The 25,929-nt window shown below is 37.3% G+C and overlaps 1 protein-coding gene across 1 annotated transcript in view; it reads right to left on the reverse strand.

Annotated features, from left to right (window-relative positions):
• MARCHF1 (membrane associated ring-CH-type finger 1) overlaps window positions 1-25,929 on the reverse strand; it is a 289,583-nt gene that overhangs the window by 81,706 nt on the left and 181,948 nt on the right. The gene's annotated exons all lie outside the window — the stretch shown is intronic.

Here is a 25,929-nt window from a genome sequence, read left to right on the forward strand (position 1 = left end):
TTAACATTATGTCACATCAAGTCCCCATGAGAGAATATATTTGAAAACACTTTGTAATGTTTAAAAGCCTGAAGTTATTATTATTTCATCATTGAAACCAATAAAATTTATCCATTGCAACATTATTGATCTCTCACATCTTTTAACTCTGTGACCATACTGAGCCTGAGAATAAACGAGCCTGAAATAATTCAGATTGTTAGCACAAAGTCGAGAACATTTCACTAAACTCCTACCTTTGAAACACAGCATTTTCTTGACTCTATTTGACGTCTTTAACCTGTTGTATTTAATACAGATGATGATGATAAGTCAAAAGCTAGAAGGTATTGAGAATTTACTGTGTGCCAGGCATTGTGCTGTGGCTTTATCTATTGTCTCTTTAAATCTTTAATAATCTGACAAGTGGGAAGTAACAATAACTAACAGTTTTGAGTGAATATTATGTGCCAATCACTGTTTAAGTAATTTTTATATGTTCACTCATTAATACAAGAAATGTATGTGGTAAATATTATAATTTTTTCCGTGTTATAGATGAGGAAACTGAGAAATTGGTGCTGCTCCTTACGAGCAAGTGTTAGAGCAGAGATGAGGAATCTTGCTCCTCCATCTGTTCTTTTATCCACCTGGCAAACCAGTTCTCTTCCCTTACACAGGAGGAGGCCCAGGGAGTCCTAGCTCCAGATTCAGGCCAGTCTGACTGCACAGAAAAAATACACAATTCTGCCACCAAGAAAAGAACAGTACAGGTAGAAAGATGAACTCCAAATTTCAAAGTAGTTTTAAAACTTCCTGTATTAGAGATATAGAAAGACAATTGTAGGATCCAGAGAAAGAGAAACTGATTCTAACTCAAGAGATCAGAAAAACTTTCAAGAGGAGGCATGGTAGGCTGAATAATACTCACCTCCCTCCCCGAGAGGTCAACATCTTAATCCCAGGAATTTGTGAATATGTTTTCTTATGCAACAAAAGGGACTTTGCAGATATGATTTAGTTAAGGATCTTGACGTGGGGAGATTTGTCTTGGACTATGTTGGTGGGCTCAATGTAATTATGAGGATCCTTATAAGAGGGAGGCTGTAGAGTTAGGGTCAGAGAGAAAAGATGGAAGGATGGGAGCAGAGGTCAGAGAGGAAGGAAGATTCTACCCTTCCGACTTTGAAGAAAAAGCCAGGGGGCCCTGACCAAGAAATGCAGGAGGCATCTAGAAGCAGGAAAAGGCTAGGGAATAGGCTCTCCTCTAGAGTTTCCAGAAGGAATGTAGCCTGCCAACATTCTGATTTTAGTTCTGTGAGATCCATGTTTGATTTCTGACCTCCAGAACTATAAGGGAATAAAGTTATGCTGTTTTTCTTTTTCTTTTTTTTTAAGTTGCATTGTTTTAAGCAAACAGATTTTGAGGTCATTTGCCACAGTATTCATAGGAAACTAATAAAGGAAGTGACACTTCAGCTAATCTTAAAAGGCAAGTAGGAGTTATTAAAGAAGTGATTAAAAATATTCTAGGCAGAGGAAACAGTGGGCCAAGAGAGAAGGATGGCATTCTCAACAAGCTCCAATAGACTGATTTACATCTGCACACTTCTCACTTATAATTTTCTCAGTCTTTTCTATCCATGAACAGTGTGTATTTTTAAAATCTTTGAACATCATCTTTGAATACCAGTCTATGTTTGATTATCTTCTTTAATAGTTGTATCAAAATTCACTTATTTCAAGATTTTTAAAATTTTAAATCAACTTCATCTCTGCATCCGTTGAACAAGTATATAAGCAATTTTTGTAAAATATAAGCACTTCTGTACTCTAAGCAGTAAGCGGTAAGTTTTGTTAGATTTTCCACCACTTATCCCACGTACATCACTGAGACTAGTAGGGAGTTCTGCATACAGCAGACACTGAGTAAAAGCCATGTGTGAAGTTCACTACTCATTCTCTTTTAAAAAAAAAGCAATACAGCCCAAAGAGACCTCAGATCACTGATGATATTATTATGAATGTGAACCATAAAGTGTTGAGCATGATAATGGATATCCATTATGATGGATGTGCTACTCGATGTCTTGAAACCAGTTCTATGAAGCTGTACAGGCAAAGATGCTGAAATAGATATAATCATCATAAAACAAATTTTATCATCCCACAGGTCTGAGCAAATGTATGTTCTACTGATTTATTAGTGAATAATAACACAGAACATTAAAAAATGTGCACCTTCCCTTTGAAGAGTTTTTCGGTCCACCATGACACTGATCAAGTAGTGTTTATGTCTACAACCCTTAAGTACTGTGAAAGGAATAGAAATCATTCCTTGTTGCCCATCAAGAGTCTTCATATAACTCACAACCAATATTAGTTTATACATGTTCAGTTTGCTGGTAGGTTACTATAAGCAGATGCTGTAATGCCCACCCTGTCCCCTTGGTCCTATTCTGAGTTCACTTGCATGCTGATTGCTTCCCACTTGGAGCACCTGTACTTCTTGGGTTCTCTGCCCTGGATCTTTTCTGGTACTACATACTTTTGCTTAGCTGCACACTGGCATAACCTGGGAATGTGGGACAAGTTAAAACCCCTGGGGAAAACTCTTGGATTGGAATCAGTCAATAAATGCTCTATTTTTTCCATTCTCCTGAGGGGCAGTTCTGAGGTGCTGTCCAGAGGGTCTCAAAATGTCCAGAGCTGGATCAAGACTCAGCTGTCACTAGCTCATCAACACACCCTTTACTGGCATTCCCGTTTTTCTGTCTTACTTTTCCCATGCCTGTAGTGCTTCCCAGGATGACCTCTCGGAAAAACTACCTGCATCCAACTTAGACAGTATCTAAATTGACTGGAATCTATTTGAGCAGCTGATTGATAGGAAACTAACCCTAGCTTGTGTCACTTTTGATTCATTTGCTCAGCAAACATGAATTAAGGGTCTATTATGTAGTAGATACTGTGGTGAGTTCTGGGAATAAAGGAACAGATGGCATCCTGAAGGGGCTTCTCATTCAGTGGAGAAGGGATGTAAATGAACAGGCAATTTTAATGCAGTCTAGTATATCCTGATAGAGTCTCCTAATGGGAGATCTGATGAAGGAATGGCACCTAATGCAGAATGGAGCAGAGAGTTAAAGTAAGTGTCCCGGAGGAGATGACACCTGACCTAGAAAGGATGAGTGTGAGCAAAGTAGAAGAGGGCAATCCAGACAGGGAGAAGGATGTGCAAGAGCACAGAGGAGAGAGAATGTAGCTTACTATGGGAAGCATAGAAGGTTTTGTAATGATTGGAGGGAAGGTATTGAGTGAAATAAGAAGTGATACAAAGTCAGGAGAAAGGAGTAGACAGAGGACCTGTATGCCACATTGAAATACTTGGGTTATATGCTCAAATGAATGGAAAGTTGTTGGCAGATATTCAGCAACAAATGGAAATGATTAAATATGGGCACTAGAAAGCTTACTTTGGCAGCTGAGAATTGAAAGATCCAGGACTGACTGAACGCAGGGAGAAGAATTAAGATTCAATATATCCAGGATACAGAGGGGATCAAGAAAAGGGATAGGCTAAGCAATACAATCCCAATCAGTTGTTTTATTTTTAAATATGATAAAAATTATTTGAAAGATCAGGTGAAAAAAGTAACACAGGGAAACATATAGGAAAATTCTTTAACAAAAGCTAAGTGGGACCAGGGGCTACAGTACTTTTACTGGATATCAAAACATAGCATGAATCTTCAGGAATTAGAAGAATATGTGGATGGCATAGGACATCATTTGACTAGAAATCTATTGTAGGGAATCAGAATTGGCCTCCTCAAAATGTCTCTTTGGCTTGATTATTTTTAAGAACAAAAGACTCTGAAAGAAACTTTGACCTTCCCCCTAATTATCTAAAAGAACTTAATATAAAAGCCCTGTCCCCAGGACAGGCCATCACCATAGATAACTCTGGGTATGGTAGACTGTGAGGATCCTTGCTAAGCCCATCCTTATCAAAGTTCTGCTTACCAAACATTTGCTTTTCAATTTCCATGTAAATTGCCTTCCTCTCCCTTGAAGCTCCAAACCACTACTCCCAACATCCTCCTTTATCTTTAGCTAAAGATGGGATTTAAGGTGGCAGCTCAGCCATTTTGGCAAGTTACTCAGTTTTCCTGAGTCTCTCCCATGTACACATGTTATAAAGCTTTATTTGATTTTCTCCTGTTATTCTGTCTCATGCCAATTTAATTTGTAGCCTGGCCAGAAGGACCCACCGGATAAAGGATTTGTCTTCCTCCCCTACACTATTATCTATCAATCTGTTATCTGTCTATCTATCTATCATCTCTCTTTCTATACCTTAGTACATAAGAAAGTTGCATTTCAAATAAGTGGAAAAAGGCTAGGTTATTAAATAAATAGCATGGGGAAAAATGACTAGTCATTTCAAAAAATGTAAAGCTGGATCTTTTTCTTATTGCTTAAAGTAAAGTTTATGTGGGTGAAAGGCTTAAATATAGTAAAATAAACCATAAATGTATGAGAAGGAACCATAACTAAACATGTTTATAATATTGTGGAAGGAAATCCCCTTCTTAGGGTGATAGCAAACAAAAAATTAATATAGAAAGAGACAGATAAGCATAACAAAAAAGTAAAAACTTCTAATTTATAAAAAAGAAACATATAGACTCACACACCAACACAACCTCACACAAAAGTCAAAGTCATAAATAATGCCATATTTCATAATATATATGATAGCCAAATAGCTAATTTCTTTAGTATTGAGAGGTCTTTTACAAATCAAGAGAGAAAAGTTGATTGATCTTAGAGAAAAAGGAGTAAAACACAGAAAAGTAGTTCACAGAGAAGGAGTTACACATGACCAAAAACCATGTGTAAAAAGATGCTCAATCTCAATAAAATGCAAATAAATGCAAATTCAGTTGCCAATGGTATTTCTTTTTACTTACCAGATCAGCACATTTAAAAAAGATTGATAATACTCAGAGTACCTGAGGTTGAGGAAACTAAGCATTGCCATACATTGTTGAAGTAATTGTAAATTGGCACAACTTATTTGGAGGGCAGTTGCTAACCTATTAAAATAGAAAATGTCTATGCTGTTCAAGTGAGAAATTCTACTCATGGGAATCAATTTTGTTAAAATACTTGCACAATTGCCCAAAGATATGTTTATCATAACAAGAATGTTCATTATAGCGTTGTTTGTAATAGCAAGAAATTGGAAATAACTCAGATATTTAGTTATTTACAATGAAATACATAAGCCATTAAAAATAATGAGATATACCACATGCATGCACACACAAACTCATACACACATTTGTGTAATATATTTTTGAGTGAAAAGTCAAGTTTCAAAATTGCGTATAGTACAATCTCTTTTGGGTAAATAATGCTTCCATGATGTATTAGTTATCATATGAATAGGACACCTTTGGAGGAGTATACACCCAACAATTAGTAGTGATCATCTTTGTGAGGCAGGATTATGAGAAACCTTTATTTTTCAGGTTATACATTTCTGTAATATTTAAAATCTTTAATAAAGAGGAAAATAACTTTTTAATCATATTAATGATGATGTCATAAATGACAACTATTAATATCAAGAATCAAGATTTGTGGGTTTTTTCCCTTCAATATTTGTGATAAAGTCATTTCTTCTTTTTTTTTTTTTAAAGTATGCTTTTTAGTGAGGAAGATTGGCCCTGAGCTAACATCTGCTGCCCATCTTCCTCTTTTTTCTTTTTCTCCCCAAAGCTGGAGTACATAGTTGTATATCTTAGTTGTAGGTCATTCTAGTTCTTCTGTGGGATGCTGCCACAGCATGGTTTGATGAGCGGTGTGTAGGTCTGCGCCCAGGATCCGATCTGGCGAATCCCAGGCTACCAAAGTGGAGTGCACAAACTTAACCACTTCACCATGGGGCTGGACCCAAAGTCACTTCTTATTTAGCCTCTCTGAGCTCCATTTCCCTCCTTCAACTACATGTAGTCAACATGACATCTACATAAAGAATTGTTAGGAGGATAACATGAAATCATTAATCAGATAACTGCTTTGTAGAGTGTCCAAGAGTTGTAACAGGACACTAATCTAGAAATATTAGAATTCCTTTATTCATTCCCAGGAAATCATGTTTTCTCCCTCACCAAAGCACTCAATAGTATCCCCTCATTCAGAGAAAAAATACATAACAGCCTTCAGTCAATGATTCTTAATCTTGCCTAAAAATTAGAATCACTAGGGAAGTTAAAAAAAAAAAAACAAAACCTCTGCTCCAGGGACCTGATTCCAGAATCTCTGAGGAATGGGACTCAGGGTGCAAGACCTGACCATCAAAATTCTTAAAAGTTGCCCCAGGGACTCAATGTGCATCCAAAGTTAAGAAGCACTGGCTTAGGTCAAAGGGGACACCATCCTACTCCAAATTGCATATTAGATATTTTTTCTGAAACTCCAGTGATAATATTCTTGAAAGCTTGATAATTTTGAGAGAGAAAGGTGTTTTCTAATTTCCCAAATCTCACTTTTATATATCTAGAAGAGATCTTGGACTTCTGCTCATAGTTTTACAACCTACAGTGTAGAGAGATAAGGGGTATAACTTAAAGGAAATTTACAAGATACTGAGAGAAGAATCACCCTCTTCTTACTACTAGTTGTTGCTGAAAAGCAGGACTGGAAGAGAAGAGCAAAGCATGAATTCCAGTGTCTTCTCTCCCCATTTATGATCTTGGGTTGAAAGTGGTTTGAGGAGAGGGTGGAGGGGCAGGGCAGGGAACGTGGATGGCTCACAAGGATATGCATGTGGGGAAACAAAAAGCATGATGCTTGTTCTTCCCATCCCTGGAAAGACTGCATGTCTTTCAGGTCAGCTTCTCAGTAGGTAAGGGCACTGCCTAACATCGCACCTGTGAGGTAGGGTAGAGGTGACTGAGGCAGGAGGACCTGAGCCAGTTCTCCCATCCCCCCAGCCTGGTGTGGGGTAAGGAAATCCAGATGTCTTCTTGTGCCTTTGTGAGTGTGTGAAAGATAAGTGAGATTGCTAGCTTGAGGAAGTCAGCAAGGGTCACCAGAGTTAAAGTTCATGGGACTTTATAACAGAGGGACACAGAAAAGACTACCCGGGCAAGAGGCCAGTGAAAACCCAGATGGGTTGGAAAGTCAGAGCTCTGCTTAAATGTAACAAAGAGCTGGTCACCAGGTCTACTAGCCATGGGTTGGTGCTTTAGCAATAGGCCTGGTAAAAACTTGCAGTATAGAACTCTAAATAGAGATTCCTGCCCTGGTATACTCTGAAATTTGAAGGGAAACGAGAAGGCATCTTGAAAGACTGAATATATTAAGTTCTGGACTGGTAGAGACTGATGCCTTTTTTTGAAAAAAGTCCAACATTTCCCACATCAGCAGTTAAGGGGGCTCAGGAGGAAGATAAGGGGACTGAGATTATTTTTAGAAAGTCACATTTTTTTCCCACTATATTGTGCAAAATTTACCACACTACGTGCTGAAGGCCATGTGGGATTCCTAAGAAACTCTATGTAGCAAACCTCTTCACCATTGACTGATTACAAAATCAAGATGTCAGACAAAGTGATCTTGAAGCTGAGTCTATAATTCTGTGAATTAAAAATGGCGCCTAAAGAAAGACAGGCCAGACAACAAATAGGAGAAACGAGTGGTGTGGCAAGTTATCTCAATGCATCTTTCGGCACATCAAGTTTTGGAAGGAATTGAACATTTTTCAAAAGGGGAAAGCCGGATCTAACTTTGGCAATTCACATCATGAGGAGAGAGGCTTAGAGCAAGGCTAAATTCTTTGGGCAGCTCTAAAAGAGAAGCTGCAACTAATGGTGCAGAGTGTAGCCTGCCTTGAGAGGCCCTAGAAGGCCAGCACGTGGAGCTGCACTGGTCTGCAGAGGCCAAGCTAAGCCAACCTACATGTCCTATTGGAACAGACAGTTAAAAACTGAGATGGGACAGTGATTGCCAGCAGGGGGTTTATGGCAGGGAATTTGCTTTGAAGTTCCAGTTCACGTCATCTCCCTACTTCTCAAAAACTATCCACTCTATTGATATAGATCAGATGCAAGATAACTTTGGCAGCAGTCAAGATTGAAGCAATGGGACCAGGAGATGATAAGGGTAGTTCTGAGAGCAAAGACCATGTCTTGGAGGAATGAATAGGGACCATTCTGTGAAGGAGTTGAGGAGCCATTATAGTACCCAGGCTACCTAGCAAAATGTAGGCATTCTGGAAGCTGGCTAGAGAAACAGATTGAGGCAGTTGTCTCTGGCATCCTGCATCACATCCCTTCAGTCCCCTTCTGATAGTTGCATCTCTCGTGAACAATTCTTTGTGAGTGTCAACTGACCTCATGGTAACAATGTCCCACGTCAAGTGAGTGCCACTTGCTTTCTACTTTCTACTCCTAATTCCGTGGGAATTTACCTGGTCTTGTACGAGCTTGAATGCAAGAGAGTTAATACCTTTAGAGGCAACCCTGAAAAAAATGGGGGCCAGAAGCTTGTAGATAAATGATCCATCCTCCTGTCCCTCAGGTAGAAAATTCTAAGAGACATTTTGGATATTTCTCAGGAGTCCCACTACAATCAAGGCCCTGTAACTGACTTCCAATACACCCTTAAATTGACTTTTTGCTTGGCCTTGTCTCATGTTCCCTAATCTCTCATTTATGATCCCTGGGATGACTTCTGAAATATACCACCTGCACCAAAAGTCTTGCCACCAGTACCGCTTTGAGGGAAACCCAAACTGAGAGATGATTGGTACCAGAAATAGTGCTAGAAAGCAGACCCATAAGATAGAACTTAGGAGTCACTCATGGTCAGAATTACAGGGAACGTTTTTCTGGCAGTAAGTGGGGTGGTGATAATGCCTAGTGAGGCATAGCGTCACAATTACTGGGTTGGCTGAGGCACAGGTGGATGGCGAAGCATGCAGTAGCTCTAGTGTTTGTATGTAGGGGACAATGGTAATTACAAAGATAGGCAGTTGCCTGGCTTTGTCAACTGGAAGCTTCTATAAAAGAGGATGTCAAGTTCAGCTTGGCCAAATATCAACCCACTTATGAAAAGCTGTGTACAAATATAGCCTAATGTGTGGAGATGTTACCCCTAGGCAGCCTTCAACCAAAAGTGGGCAGAAGTCAGAGGATAAGCCCCCAATTTTTCAGTTGCTTAGTTCTTGGAGACAGTCTTTACATGTCATAGCAGATCCTGGTGGAATCAAGCCTCGTTGCCACACCAGTAACTCTTTACTAAACCTTTCTATTGGTTTCTCCTCCTTTTCTGTCTCACTCTCCTTCTCCCTCACTCCTGCTGCCTAGGGAACACTTCCAAAACAACTACCTGTACAAGTCCTTGTCCCAGGCTCTGTTTTTGTGAGAACTTAAACTCAGACATTGGAGGTTCAGAGTGGGCTGTATTGGCAGACAAATTGGTCAGCTGCTGCCACTGCACCTGTCAGCCTAGACTATCTCCCTGTTCCTGGGGTTGTATGTATTCCCCATTAAGTAGAGGACTTAAGTCCTCTAGCTGCAGGTGTAGTGCCCAATCTAAATCCCCCTGCAAGAAGATCAAGTTCAGATCCCAGCCCTTCCTGCAACCCGATGCAGTTAATTGTCCAGAAAGGAAAATACTCTTCTCACAGTTCTCACTGCTTCCCATTTTTCTCTGTTTTGACCCATATTCCACAGAGCTTTGAGACTTATCTTCCTAATGTATAGTCTCAGTCATTTCCTTTGCCTTATCAAAAGGCTTTAATGGGTCCTGACCACTCAATAAATTAAATGCAAAGAGACAAGTTTGGGATTTTAGGGCCTTTGTGTTCTGCATCTCATCTACTTTTCTTCTGGCATTAACTTGAGTCACTCCTCTTAATACCTGTGTTCCAATCTAACTTATTTTTTATTATCAAATATGTCCCATACTTTTATTTCTATGCCTGTCTTTATAGAGAAAACAGCAAGAACAAAGGCTTGAAATTTTCTTCAAGGCCCAGTTAAATGTCCTAGCTTTATGCACAACCATTTTCCCTCGAACTCCTAAAGCCCTTTTGGCTTCTCGTATGGTATCTCCCTTGCTCTAGCATTTATTTTATCATCTGTGTTCCTGTCTCACCACTTTCAGAATGCTACAATGTTCTACAGTTAATCTTTTCTTTTTTTGGTTCCCTACCAGATGGAGAAAGGAGGCTATGTCTTACTCATTTTGGAAATCTTCATAGTGTCTTGTACATAACAGGTAGCTAATAAAGAGTTGTGGGGCTGAATTGAGTTCAGTAATAGTTGAATTGAGTTGAACTGAGCTTGGAAATAATCAGACCAGGTTGAATTGACCTTGGTAAATCCTGTCCCGATTGCCATGGAGATAGAGATGACAATCACATCCCAGTGAACCAAGAAGAAAGGGCTCTACTCTCCTCTGCAGAAGAGGCAATTCTGTTCTGTAACAAAATAAATGAACTGAGGCCAAAGTTTTACATAAGTCTTGAGAACTTTTCCTTTCACTTTGGAGTTAAAAAGCATATCAGATGAAAGATTCATCTTCTGCTTTCTTTTAAAGCTATAGATTTCTATTTAGGAAATGGCGTAACTACATTGTGTAGAGAAGAGCACATCTTTCAACAATTTTTAAGCTGGCAAGGTCTATTTAAAAAGAAAACATGGTAATTGAGGATAAAAATGAATTAAAATCTTTTAAATGCATGGCCCTATTCAGCAGCAATGAATTGTTTTAATTTGCTAGTTGGTACATTATGGGAGCTTGGAAATTTGTTCATCCCTTTAATAGGTACGAGATTGAAATGTGGTTGGGGAGGGAAAAATAACAATTGGCTGGATGAGCAGAATAATATGTTCTTTGAAACGAAGCATTCTTTGTAATGGATGTTTATTTCAGATGATTACATTGTACAGTGCATTCAAATGGGAAAAACAAACAGGAGGCCAGCTGCACTAATTTTATCAAAGTTATTTATATCAGCAGTATAATTAAAGGCAGTAATTTCAAATTAGGTTTTCTGAGAATCCATTTATAGGCAATGCAACTTGTCTCTATGGCATCTAGGCCATGATTGTGCTCTGGGGGCAATGTTAACTATTGCCAATTGGCCTTGGCATTTTGAAAATTAATTATTGTCTTGAAAGATGCTAAAGTTGTTGCCGCCTGCTGCCCTCCCCAGTTTTAGATCCACTCTACTAGGAGAGCTGATATATAATTTATGGTTGTGACAAAGAATAATCATGCATAATCATTTACAAATGGCTTCTCTTATTTAGTAATACATTAATAATACCCTATGAAGAATGATTCTAGAACTTCAGATGGGAAATGCTGCTGCAGAAGCTTCTTTTTTTAAAAAGCTTCCATTAATTTCAGAAGTAGTTCATGAGTAACATATCGAAGAATTAAGTATTAATGAAATATTAAACTGGTTCTAGGGAACAGAAATAGGTCAAAACTGTATGAAAGATTCTTTTTGGTTGGGAGTATGATATTTAATGACTAAAAAGTCAATAAATTTAGAGAATGTATTTATGCAATCTCAGGACTAGAGGGAACCTTATAAAGGTGACCTGGTTTACCCTCCATCTGACACCATTATTCCGTTTATAACATTCTCAATAGATGATCATCCAGCCCCTGCTTGGCCAGTAACAGAATTCACTATCCTCCTGAGAACGTCCATTGCATTTCTCTAACTATATCATCTAACTGTGTCATCCTAGTATCAAATAGAAGTCAGTCTTTCTCTGTGGCTTCCAGCACTAATTCTAGTTTGACTTTCCAAAGTCACACCAAATTTGCTTAATCTCTGAGTCTTTCTTCTATATCATAGCCTTTTACTACTTATTGATCCTAATATATACTGTATTCTTGCACCCCATCCTTGACCCTTTTCCCATCTTCTGATGCAAGTTGGAGTATACACACACAGTTATATATGCAAATTTAGAGCATGCATTTAGGGCAGTGTGTAATTAATTTTATTTGAAACATAGGATGTCAATGATAAATCTATAAAGGAAGATTTTAGACAATGATAGGCCTTCAATGCCAAGTTAAGTGGTATTCTACATTATTTGCTATGTAATCAGTGAAGGTTCTGATTAGGAGATAAGGATGATGACAGGTGTCCTTCGAAAAGATTGTCTATTGAAAAAGGAAGTTAAAACAATTCTATTACAATAGCACCAAAACCATACAATACATATGAATTCATCAACGGGACAGAATAGAGTCCAGAAATAGACCCACATGAATATGATCAATTCATTGACAACAGATTCCAAGGCAATTCAATGAACATCTTTCAAACAAATGGTGGCAGAACAAATGGATACCCACATAGAAGAAAATGAATCTCAATCCTTACCTTCAACATATTAAAAAATTACTGAAAGTGATTGATAGACTTAAATGCAAAAGCTAAAACTATAAAACTCATAGAAGAAAACATAGAAGAAAATCTTTATGACCTAGGAGTAGCAAAAGATTTTTCTAGATGAGATGCAAAAGGCACAAATCATAAAATAAAATGCTGGTGTATTAAGACTTTATAAAAATTAAAAACTTTGCTCTCAGAAAGCCATTATAAAGAAAGAGAAAATGCAAGGCTCATATTAGATAAGGAACTTGCATCCAGAATATATAAATAATACTTACATTCATAACTCAATAATAAACACCTAATAAAATTAAGCTAAAGATCGGATTAGCCACTTAAAAAAAAGGAGATATGAATTTCCAATAAACATTTGAAAAGATGCCCCAAATCGTTAATCACCAGTGAAATGCAAATGAATTCACAATGACATACCACTACATACCCATCAGAATGGCTACGATTAAACATATTGACAACATCAAGTACTGACCAGGATGCAAAGCAACTGGAACTTTGATACATTGCTGGAGAAAATGGAAAAAGGAAGACCATTTGGCAGTTTCACATAAAGTTAATACACCTACCATATGACCTACTTACTACTTACCTACATACGTTCTACTTCTATGTATTTACCCAAGAGAAATGAAATCACATGTCCATCCACACCAAGACTCGTATATGAATGTTTATAGCAGCTTTATTCACAACAGTCCCAAATTGTAAACAATCCAAATCTCCATCAATAGGTGAATGAATAAACAAATTGTGGCATATTCATACCATAGAATACTACTCAGAAATAAAAAGAAACAAACTACTGATGTATGCAACAACATCAATGAATCTCAAAATAATTATGCTGAGCGAAAGAGGCAAGTTACAAGAGTATATACAGTACAATGTCATTTACAAAATGCAAACTAATCTATAGTGACATAAAATAGATTAGTAGTTGCTGAGAGCAGACGTGGAAAGAAGGATGGACAACTCCATAGGAGTCCAAAGAATCTTTTGAGGGTTGATAGAAATGTTCTGTATTTTGGCAGGGTTTTAATGTCAAAACTCAGTGAACTGAGCAATTTAAAGAGATGCAATCTATTGTTTTATTTGTTTGAGTTGTAGCAATCTAAATTTCTCCTAAATAAACTTGATAAGAATAAAATGTCTAATTTGGTAATAGTGTAAAAAGTGGATTGAGGTGGGAAAAGATAGACTGAAGGCCACAAAAACAAAGAATATTTCTATCCTTGAGGTAAGAGATTATTAATGTCTGCTATAGAGTATAATAAAGAGAACGCAGTTAAAAACAGGGAAGGGCAAAAGAAAGTGGGAAAGGAGGGATGTGTGAAGAGAAAGAGAAAGATAAGGAAGAAGTACAAAGTTAGGAATGGAGAAGAAACTGGAAAGGAAAAAGTTGAGAGAAGGTCATAAAAGGAGCAAAGAAAAAGGACAAAAAAGAAATGAAATAAAATACTAGAAAAGAAGGAAGGAAAGAAAAAAGATATTTATATTCATATATACCATGTGTTACGGAAGAGTCTTGGTGTGCATGGTTTTGAAAAGTTTATGCACTCTAGTCATGATTCCACAGTTTTGTAGAAAATAGAACTCTTAAATTTAGCTATTTTGTTATGTTATTGTTCTAAACTGGATCTTCTTAGACATGAAGCATTTTAGGCATATCTTAAATATAGAATAAATAGATACGCAGGAAGATTCAAATATATAATACAAAATTAATTGCAGGACTTTCTTAAATATGTAGCAGGACTGCTTATTGGTTTGAAGAAGTTTTAAGCAATGGCATCAAAAAAGAGTTGGGTAATTAAAAGAAAAACCTATCTGAGGCCATCCCCAGTGGCAGGTGGTTAAGTTTCATGCACTCCATTTTGGCAGCCTGGATTTGGTTCCCAGGTGTGGACCTACACCACTCATGTATCAATGGCCATGCTGTGATGGCGGCTCATATAAAAAATAGAGGAAGATTGGCAACAGATGTTAGGCCAGGGCAAATCTTCCTCAGCAAAACAAAATAAAACAAAACAAAACAAAAAATAAAAAACTATCTGTATATCTCTTCTGCATCTTGCTCAAGAGTGAATTTAAGGTAACTTATACAACATACATAGGACATAATCAACAGAGTGAGAGGCAACCTATGGAATGGGAAACAGTATTTGCAAATCATGTATCAATCACATAAGGGGTTAATATCCAGAATGTATAAAGAACTTCTACAACACAACAACAAAAAACAATCCAATTAAAAAACGGCCAAAGGACTTTAATAGACATTTCTCCAAAGAAGGTACGCAATGATACATGAAAGATGCTCAACATCATAAATCATTAGGAAAATGTAAGTCAAAACCACAATGAGGTATCGCTTCACACCCATTAGGCTGGCGACCATCAAAAAATCAGAAAATAAGGTGTTGGTGAGGATAGGGAGAAATTAGAACCCTCATGCACTGTTGGTGGGAATATAAAATAGTGCAGCCACTATAGAAACTAATATGGTAGTTCTTCAAAAAGTTAAAAATAGGATTACCATATGATCCAGCAATTCCACTTCCGCATACATACCCCAAGGAATTGAAAGCAGTATCTTGAAGAGATCTCTGTACACTCATGTTCATAGCAGCATTATTCACAATAGCCAAAATGTGCAGCCCATGTTTCCATCAATGGAAGAATGGATAAGCAAAATGTGGTATATTCATAAAATGGAGTACTATTCAGCCTTAAAAAGGAAGGAAATTCTGAGAAATGCTACAACATGAACGAAGCTTGAGAACATCATGCTAAATGAAATAAGCCAGTTACAAAAAGACGAATACCATATGATTCCACTTATATGAGATACCTAAAGTAGCAATATTCTTAGAGACAGAGTAGAATGATGGTTGCCAGGGGCTGTGGAGAGAGAGAATGAGAAGTTGTTTAATGGGTACAGAGTTTGAGTTTTGCAAGGTGAAAAGGGTTCTGGAGATTGGTTGCACAACTATGAGAATGTACCTTATGCTACTGAACTTGTACACTTAAAAATGTTTGAGATAGGGGCCGCCCTGGTTGCCGAGTGGTTAAGTTTATGTGCTCCACTGCAGGCGGCCCAGTGTTTCGTTGGTTCGAATCCTGGGCGCGGACATGGCACTGCTCATCAGGCCATGCTGAGGCAGCATCCCACATGCCACAACTAGAAGGACCCACAACTAAGAATATACAACCATGTACCAGGAGGCTTTGGGGTGAAAAAGGAAAAAATAAAATCTTTAAAAAAAAATGTTTAAGATAGTACATTTTATATTATGTGTATTTTAGCCACAATTAAAAATTTAAAAAATATAATAAGAAAACGAGGGGGCCAGCCCCGTGGCCGAGTGGTTAAGTTCACATGCTCTGCTTCAGCAGCAAACTTGGTTCTAAGTTTTCTAGTCTGTGATGAAAGAATCATATGATTTGTACTGTCCATAGAAAAACAAAGGGAATTATTAGAAGAACAATTGCTGGTGCTGAGACCAAAGAGAACTTCCATCTCTGGGTGATCATTTAAGAGAAACAGTGATGAACATTTATGCTTAACATTATTTTTATAATGAATACAGTAACAAGTTTCAAACGCATGTCCATTATTATTTTCCGATGACATAACGTCAAAGTAAAATTCAGTGTGACAGGAAAATTTTTACTTTGACGTTATGCCATCGGAAAATAATAATGGACATGTGTTTGAAATTTGTTGCTATATTCATTATAAAATATTCTTAGCTCCTTCCTCTATGTTTTCCCTTTTTAAATCTTCGCTGTTTGTCTGCCAGGTCTTTATCAAGTTATTTGGGTTGGCAGATAGTGATACTGCAGGGAGAAAGAGAGGTGGGATAGATTTCTCTACAAAAGAAACACTTGAATAGGAAATAAGATCTAATAAGGAGACGGAGTAAGAACAGACTGATAGACAGGGAGCTGAGAGCAGTGTAGAGTTTTGTGGATGAGACAAAGATGAGCAGCTGTTTTAATGAGTGAGAACTGAGGGGATGGAGAGAAGGAGAGGAGCTTTAGGAATCCTTAGTGTGTGTTCTTTGACCTGATTCCAGCTTCATCTCCACCTCTACCTCCAATCCACAGACCTCTCCAGGAAAACCTTACGAAAGAGTTTACCAGAGCTTTCGGAATTGGAACTGCATTCCTTCTGAATGACATTTTGTGTTGACACAGGACCTAAATTGGGATCAAGAAGGCCTGGATTTATTTAGGTTGTATCAATGAAAAGCAGTCCTATAAGAGAGCAAACTATGGGACCTAAAGTACTCTTTGCTATCTGGCTTAACTCAGAATGCCTGGAGGAAAAGCTAGCGATCAGGTAAGACTTTATAAATGCTGTGTCTCTCAACAGGGTTGTTAATAAAGAGTTGAAGTGAGTTAAGCGTTATATATTCCCGGTCGTATGCTTCCATGAAGCTATTGCATGTGGCTTTTAAGTGTGGAGTCAGATGAGGTCAGGGAAATATAAGCATCTTCTTAAGTATATTGAAGATCCTATCTAGAATGTGTGCATAAATAAAAAGCCGGCAAACAATCACAAGGAAATTAGTTAAAGATTTACACACAGGCAGGGCCAAGAGCTATCAGAAGAAACCTTTGAGGCTGGACTCATGTGCACAGATAAAAGAACTGTTAAGAGCTCAGATTTCAACACCATGGACTGTAACTATAGATAATTTTAGCCTGGAAAATTTTAAAGTATGTCCCATCATATTTCTACCATGTTTATACAAAAAATTCAGCATATCACCTACAGTATATTTAACAGCCTGAGCTGTCACCTTGTATTATATGAACCAAATTAAATAGCTTGCCAACTTCATGCCTAAGTAACTCCATAAGTTGGAGTTATAAAGAATTATTGAAATTTTATATAAGCAAAAGCACATTTAATTTTGGGATAGTTGATTTGTAGATCATCTGACAATTGGGCTCCCTGTCTGTTAAGGTGGCCATTTTTCATTAAAATTCTATTATCTATATCAAAGACAATGTTTACTTCTATATTTCAAATGCCAAAGGGGTACAAATGGGCAATAAGATGAGAGGATGTAAATAAAGACTTTACAACATTAGTCTCAGTTTTCATACTTCCTTCATTTATAATTTGTGTTTCTATGGTTTTAACACAAAATCTCATTATCATGTCAATCTATAAGTGCAGTCTCTCTGTTGTTCCTAAAATCATTTTTAGCATCTGGCAAATATAATGCATTTGCTTGATGTTACAATATGTCATTCTTGTACTTCCTACATGTTAATTTCTAAATAGTGTCTGGTATAAGAAGCTAAAGAATATTTCTTAACATCTAAGTTGTTACTTCATCAAATCTGGCACTTTTCAATAATAGAATGACAGTTTAACTTTGATTGAGAGAGGATAGGGAAATCAAGTAATAACACTGGGAGAAGAAAGACAAGAACTAAAGTTATTACTATGCCTGTAATTTAGTTATTATGACTAATAATAGTACGAGAAAATGATGGCTGCTTGCAGGAAAAAAAGAGGTTTCTAAAGGAAGGAAACTCTTGTGATATTTATAAATCTGGGGTTTACTGAAGGTCTTGGGATGTACCCCTTCTGAAAATGAAGGGTCTATTCTATGCAATTATCACATATTAGACCAGGGGTAGGAAACTACAAGGAAAATATTAATTCCTGAACTTATGCAGGAGTTAATAAATATCTTTGTTTATGCCAATGGAAAATAAAATTTGCACGCAAGTGAAGGAGTCCAGGACATGCCACCTCAAAATATGTTGCTTTGACACGTTAATTATTTTGAGCTAAAGGCACTTGAGAAACAGCAGCTGCAAGAAAGGCACTCTGAACTTCCCTTTTCTTCCTGAAAGCAGGAGATGAAATTCCCACCTGAAAGATGCCCTTTCTATACCAGGAGGAAGGAGACAGTCTTACCACCAGGCAAGCAGAGCAGAGGCCAAGAAAAATCCACCTCAGCAAATAGACCTTGCTAAATAATTCTTATTTTCCTTTAGTCTCCCCATATATTTTATTTATTTTTCCACAATTGCCACTCTTTGTTCAAGATTGTACTTAAGTACCCAGGCCTAGCCACTTCTTTGGGTCTTCACTTTCCTGTGAGGACTCCCATGTACGTATAAAATTTCATTAAATAAAATTTGTATCCATTTCTCTTGTTAGTCTGTCTTATGTCAGTCCCAGCTGGAAACCCTAAGAGGGTGAGGAGAATTCTTACCTCCTCTACACTAGGAACAACGTGTTCTCTTCTTGGGCCCAAGAAGAGTAGAACTTTTGTTAAAAAACATAAATCCAATAAACATATTTAGGAACCCCAAAGAATTCTAAAAGGCAACTTTCTAGGCTAGCCTCTCTCTCTTTGATTTCCATTTATTTTCTTCTTTTTTCTTATTGTTAAGTTCTTCTTCTCCAGACTGGTGCTAGTGATTTGTGGGACCAAGACAAAGTTGGTTTATCTATGTCGGAATTAAATATCATCCAAACTTTTGTAATTTCTTTGACTTGATTGGCACTGTTAATAGCTGCCCAAGAAGCTGCTGAATTGAGAGTTAATATAGAATTTATATCTCAGTTCCACCAATGGAAACGTTGTGTTCTTATTCTTACGGAAGTCTCCCTATCCTCCACCCCCACTCTCACAATGCTAACTAACACTGCCTCATTTTCCAGTGGTTGTACTGTCCAGGCCAAATGCCTCATCTGTTAGATCAGATCACAAACAGTTAGTACTTTGACTTTATATTTAGATCAATTACTCAGCACATTTAACTGTGCTTAGGTGTACGAGTTGTCATAAATGAGTACGCAGCAGTGCTAGTGATTGCACTCATTTTTGCCTTTCTCTGGAAGGTAGTTTTGAGAGTTGGTTTTAGGTTTCTCTTGTCCTCCAGGAAAGACAAGTAGATGAATTCATTTTTGTTCTTTTATAATAAAGAGAATAAAAAGTTGGTTCTCTTTTATTAACACTTAATTTCTTGAAGTCTCTCCACCTCCTTTTAATAGTCAGCGTTGAAATTTCCTAGAATACTGGATCACATGGATTTATTTTCCCACTAAAGTGTATAGTTGTCACTGCTTAAAAATGTGTGCTTAAAAGTCACTTCAGTTCTGGATGAACCGTTGCCACTGGATTTATAAATCATTGCCTTGCATTCTAGTTGACTTGCTTGGATGTTTGTCTTTTGACTAAGGAGATGAGTTTGCTAGGTCTCTATGTAACCTTGTTTCCACAGCTACTGTTACAATTAGATGGCCTCATTTGCTCTAAAGCAAATGGACTGGAGATTAATGGAGGCTAAGGAGATATGCTATTTAACCCTCTGGTTTGCTCCTCCAGCACTCCAGGTTTGCTAAACATATTTTGGAGACCTAGGGTATTATGCTTCTGTGGGCCTGTCAAAATAATCCTCCTAAAACCCCTCTATCTATGGAGTGCTACAAGAATTATTTGACTACAATGAATGGAATTATTTAATAGTATTATTAGTAAACTGAAAGGTCTTAGATTAAGAATAAGAAAAAAAAAATCTTCTTAGTGTGGGCTAAGCACTAATTGAAATACTAACTGAAATATTGTATTTCTATATCTTGTTGTTTTCAAAGATTTTTTTTGCCAAAAATGGGGGTGTCAGGAACAAGAAAGAAGTACGTTTATATGAATAAATAATTCTCAAATATTGATTTTGAAATAGTTAATTAAAGCAGAAAATTGCTACAGTTCCTCTTTCAGTAACTCCATAAGTGTGATGGTTAACTTTATGTGTCTATTTGACCAGGGAAGGGGTGCCCAGACTAAACATATTTCTGGGTGTGTCTGTGAGGGCGTTTCCTGATGAGATTAGCGTTTGATTCTGTGGCCTTCTAAAGTAGATTGCTTCCCCCAATGTCGGTGGGCATCATCCAATTTGTTGAGGACTTGAACAGAACAGAAAGGTGGAGGAAGAAGGAATTCGCCCCTTTTTGCTTCCTGCCTGCCTGCTGAGCTGAGATATTGGTATTTTTCTGTCCTTGGACTAGGATTTACATCGTCAGCTCCCTAGTTCTTAGGCTTCAAATTCAGACTGGAATTACACCGCCAGCTTTCGGGTCTCCAGTTTGCAGAGGGCAGATTGTGGGACTCTGCAGCCACAAGAGTTCATGAGCCAACTTCTCATAATAAATCTCTTTCTATTGGTTTTGTTTCTCTGGAGAAGCATGACTAACACACTAGGGTGGGTTCTGAATAGTTAGCAATGACTTTAATGATTTACATTCTTTTTGGGGAGGGTAAGCAACTCTTTGTTTTTTCAAAATAAGCTTTTAATTTATTTTTGTTATTGTTTTGTTATAACAGAAAGAAAATGGCCAGAGGGGAAATATGTGGAAGAAAATTACATATTTTTTTAAATAAATAGAGTGAGATGGAGATGGTACTAACGAAGAGAAGAATGTAAGAGCAAAGATGATCATGTTATTGCACAATGTTTCTTTTAGGCTCTCTTAAAATTCAAATGTTTTTCTTACATCATATATCCAATATGTTTTTATAAGTGATACTACCCATTTTTCTTCAAAAATTTTTTTAAAATTACGAAATTTTTAAAAATTTAAAAAATTTAGGTTAAGCCAATATTTGTATATGCTCTTTTGTACCACGTTTTCTTAAGTATGTTTTAACCATTTTTGTGTAAAATATTGTTCTCAGAAATGTTCTTCAAACTTACGTTCTCCACAAATTTGTTGTTGCTAGTGATGATAGTTGATTCTGACTCCTGGTGACCCTGCGTATAGCAGAGCAGAGCACTGCGTGGTCTTTTTGCGTCATCCTCTCATCTTCCACCGCTGTATCAGACAATGCTTTGCTGCTATTCATAGGGTTTTCATGGCCAACTTTTTCAGAAGTGGGTGGCCAGGTCCTTCTTCCTAGTCTGTCTTAATCTGGAAGCTCCACTGAAACCTGTCCACCATGGGTGGGCTGGTATTTGAAATACCAGTGGCATAGCTTTCAGCATCACAGCAACACACAGCCACCAAAGTATGACAACCCACAGACAGATCGGTGGTGTGGTTCCCTGATCGCGAAATGGGCTAGGGCCAGGGCAGTGAGAAGGCTGAATCTTAACCACTAGACCAGCAGGGCTGGCTTCTCCACAAACAATGACACAGATTCAGGAGGTTGTTTGATAAATTTTGATCTACAAGAAAAGAGTATCAACTAGTAAAGTTTTTCTGCTAACATGAAGTAAAACAGGATTTTCCCCTTTACTTTAGGGACTTCTTTTTTCTTTTAAGGATTGGCACTTGAGTTAACATCTGTTGCCAATCTTCTTCTTCTTCTCCCCAAAGCCCCCCAGTACATAGTTGTATATTCTAGCTGTAGGTCCTTCTCATTGTGCTGTGTGGGACGCTGCCTCAGCATGGCTTGCTGAGTGATGCCACACCCAGGATTCAAACTAGTGAAATCCTGGGCCACCAAAGCAGAGGGAGTGAACTTAACCACTTGGCCACAGGGTGGGCCCCGGGACTGATTTTTCAAAAAAATCTATCATTTAGTTAATGAAAATGTTTCCAAACTACCTTTAAAGGAAAATTGTCTTTCTGAGTCAAAACATAGGAAATTGAGACTAAGTAAATATTTACTTTCATACAGATCTTAATTTCTACATATTAGGCTTAACTGTTAGACAATTAGAGAGACCAATTTTAGACAATGAATATATTACCCACTGTGCATAATACTGCCTTAGAATTGAGTACTGTGTTCAGTTTATTCTTATTATGAAATTTGAGGAGTCAGCAAATTTTAAGGCATATCTTCTGTGTCCAAACTTTTGAAGTTTGGTGCATGAAACTACGTAGGTGAGTCATTTTTGCATCTCTTCTAGTTAATTGTGAAGATTTTATTCGCTTTGTCATTCTATAGTCTCTATAGTCAGCAAACTATGGTCCACAGGCTAAATCCATCCTGCTGCCTGATTTTGTAAATGGCATTTTATTGGAACACAAACATCCTGATTCGCATACACATTGTCTGGGGCTGCTTTCACACTGCAAGGCAGAATTCAGCAGTGGTGATGTATTGTGTGGCCCCGCAAGGTTGAAAATATTTATTATCTGGTCTTTTACAGAAAAAGTTTCCTGAATCCTGGTCTATAGTAAAGGTAGAAATTCATGAGAAAAGCCTAGATGGCCACTTTCAATGCCAGATTTAAAAACAAAAAAGCTGGAGAGAAAACAAAATATGTAACATTGCAGGGAAAATAAAAATAATGAAGGAGCTGAAAATTATCATGGAGAAAAAAAGGAGAAAATATATAAATAACAATGAGTATATATTAAAACTACAACCCTATTACTAAATAGCAACTCAAAGAAGAATGGATTTGAAAGGAAAAAAGAAGAATATAGAACTTTAGATGTTTGGGCAAAGTAAAGGAAAACATGCAAACGCATAATTAATAACAATTAAAAAAAAATCTCTTTCTGTCCTTCCCTGTTATAGTCTGAAGTATTGTTACAGAAACCATATTTGGTAAAAAAAAAAACCACCATGTAATAGCACAGGGAGTTCGCAGCAGCCTTTTTTCCCAGTGTGACTATTTTTTGGCTTTTCTCAAATCATCATGGTTGCAGGAGGCAAACAGTGCTATTTAAGTTGAATGCATAGCACAAGATCCAAGCCACATGTGATTCATTTTTCTAGAATACACTGAACTTAACTTCATTTCTGGTAAATTATGTACCTGGTTCAGCACATCCCTGAGAATGAGTTTTTCTTTGAGCACAATATGCTCCATTAGACTGGATATTCCATTAAAACGAATGGATTCTCTGCACCAAAATAGGCTACCGGAGCCCTCACGTTGACTTACATCATACAGAAAGAACAGCTTCTGGGAGTATTTTTGGAATTTAACTTCTCTAAGCTTAATTTCCTTTAAACCCACAGGAATGCCTAATACTACAATGGAAGAGAAATTTACAGGAAGAGAGTTATAAATCAAAACATATTGCACAAGGATATCAGGGAAAATAACTGATGATAATCAATGTTTTTTGTTCCTAAATCTATTTGTCAGACAGATTGAACTGGTGAAATTTTAAATAGATTTTTTAGGATCTAAATAACATCTGCAACTTAGAAGCTAAGCCTTGCTGGTCCCCAGCAGCTGGGGCTGTAGGGTCTGTCCACACAAGGGCCTCGGAAGCAACTTGTCACCTCTTAGCCTGATGTCAGTTTAAAGTGCATCATGATAAAAACAACAACAAACACAGCAGTTTTCCCGAAACACAGCTCATTGAAACTCCCCTTATGATACACTGTGGAGTCCCTCTTTGTTTCTACCTGGTTCTGTCATTGTGTCTTTGATACAATTGCTCAATGGCTGTAATCTAGTTTCCACGTCAAGAAGACAGAGAGAGGATGTCTCTGTGAGGATGAATGCAAAATGAGGAGCTGAAGAAGTACAATCCACTTCCTGATTATTAGAGAAAAAGAATGCACTCCAATTCACTTTATGAGAAGGTTTGAACAAGGACTCAGCAAGCCAGGAGGGCTCTCACAAAGAAGAGAAATAAGCAGTCCTTGGGAGATCTTTAAGGTGAAAGATCTGATTAGTGACAAGGCGTGGGTAGATATTAAGGTCAGCATGTTAGAGTAAAAATAATGAGTAAGCATAGAAGATATTATAAAAGGCCACGGCATATGACTTTTACAAAAATATTGGCTATCATTCTTTGAGGTCACTGAGAAGCATGAAGTTGGAATATAAAAAGCTGTGCTGAAATCTCTGAGAGAAACATAGTCAAGCACTTCAATCTCTTAAGAGTAGCTGTTAAACTAATAAAACTAATAAAAAAGGACAAAAAAGGGAAAACAAAGCCATTTTCTAAGTTTAATGTTAGAAAAATATTTATTCAATAGAAAAGATTAAAATATCCAGAAAATATGGGACTATGTGGCATGAGCTCTGAAGCCAGAGAAACTTGTGTTTGAATTCCTGTTCTCCAACTCACTAATCCTATGCCTCCAAGCCCCCTGAAAGTTGCTGAATTTCACTGAGTCTTAGTTTCCTTGTCTGTAAAATAGGAGTGATATTGCCTGCATTATACGTGACTATAAGGCTTACATTAAGTCAGGTGTAAAGTGTTTAGTACACCTACCATGTTAGTTCCCTTCTTTCCTAAATATGTTGATGGAAATTAAATTCCACAGAGCAGTAATACAATGCTAATTAAAATCTTTTCATTCATTTATTTAATCTGAAAACAGATATTAAATGAATAATTTCACAATGGATAATCCATTTTCTCCATAGCGTTTACCACTCTCTGAGATTTCTTCATGTATTTATTAGTCCTTGGGAGACCTGCTGTCTTCCACCCTAGAACGTCCATGAGACTGTCTTTTTCTTGACTATAATTTCAGAGTCTGGAACAATCAGACATGTTGTAGTAATAGAAGGAGAAGCAAATACCTCGTCATGCTTATTACATGCCAGGAGCTTAAAAATATAAATTTGATCTTCATAACAACCCCATGAGATGGATACTTCTACGGCCCTATTTTATAAAGGGACATTGAAGCAAAGAGAGGTGACATATCCTATCTAAAGTCACACCAGTAACCAGTATCAGAGCTGGGATTTGAAGCCAGGAAGTCTAGTTCCAGAGTTAATGATCTAATCATCACCTTACACTGTGTGGATGCATACTTGAATACATAAATACATGAACGCATGGTTTGTTTTGGGTGCCACTTGAAACCAGTTGGGAGTGGTTCCTTAGAGTCAATTATGTTTTTGAATTTTTATTTGTTAGTCTGTGTACTTAGAAGTTTCCTCTCAGTATATTCTACATATTAGTTGAATTTTTCTTTCAGTACATTCAAATACAATGTGATCTGAGGGTTTAACTGCTTCTAAAACAGACTTTCAACCAGTTTTAGTACTTTCATCCCAAACTTTGCCCCTCTCCCAAGGTCATCCGTGGACCTTTTGGGAATTCTTTGTTGTAAACTGAGTAGTTTCTTAGTTTTTTCCACTGAAACCTTAGGTGTCAGCTTTCTTGACTGCATCTTCAATTCTCATGGCTCCATCTGCTTTTTAAATACCACAAGTTTTTTACTGTGATGTTCTTTCCTATTTTTTTAACAGTTTTATGCTTTGAAAAATTCCTTTAGTTTTATTTTAATGGCAGTCTAAAAAAAGTAGAGGTAAGCAGATGGGGTCTGCCATACCATCTTTAATAGAAAATCTAGGTTTCATCTTTCACTCCTTTATACTGTCTTCCACATCCAAGCAATCATCAAGTTCTACTACTTTTTCCACATTAATATCTCTAATCTATCCACATTTCTCCAGTCCCACTTTTTTTTTTTTAAAAACTTAGTTCAAGGCATCATTTCTTGAGGAAATGACATTGACAGTCTCCTAATTGGATTTTTTTCAATGAGACTCCATTTTCCTAAAGACCAAGTCAT

Source organism: Equus quagga, chromosome 3 (genome assembly GCF_021613505.1).
Source record: "Equus quagga isolate Etosha38 chromosome 3, UCLA_HA_Equagga_1.0, whole genome shotgun sequence".
Taxonomy (NCBI): domain Eukaryota; kingdom Metazoa; phylum Chordata; class Mammalia; order Perissodactyla; family Equidae; genus Equus; species Equus quagga.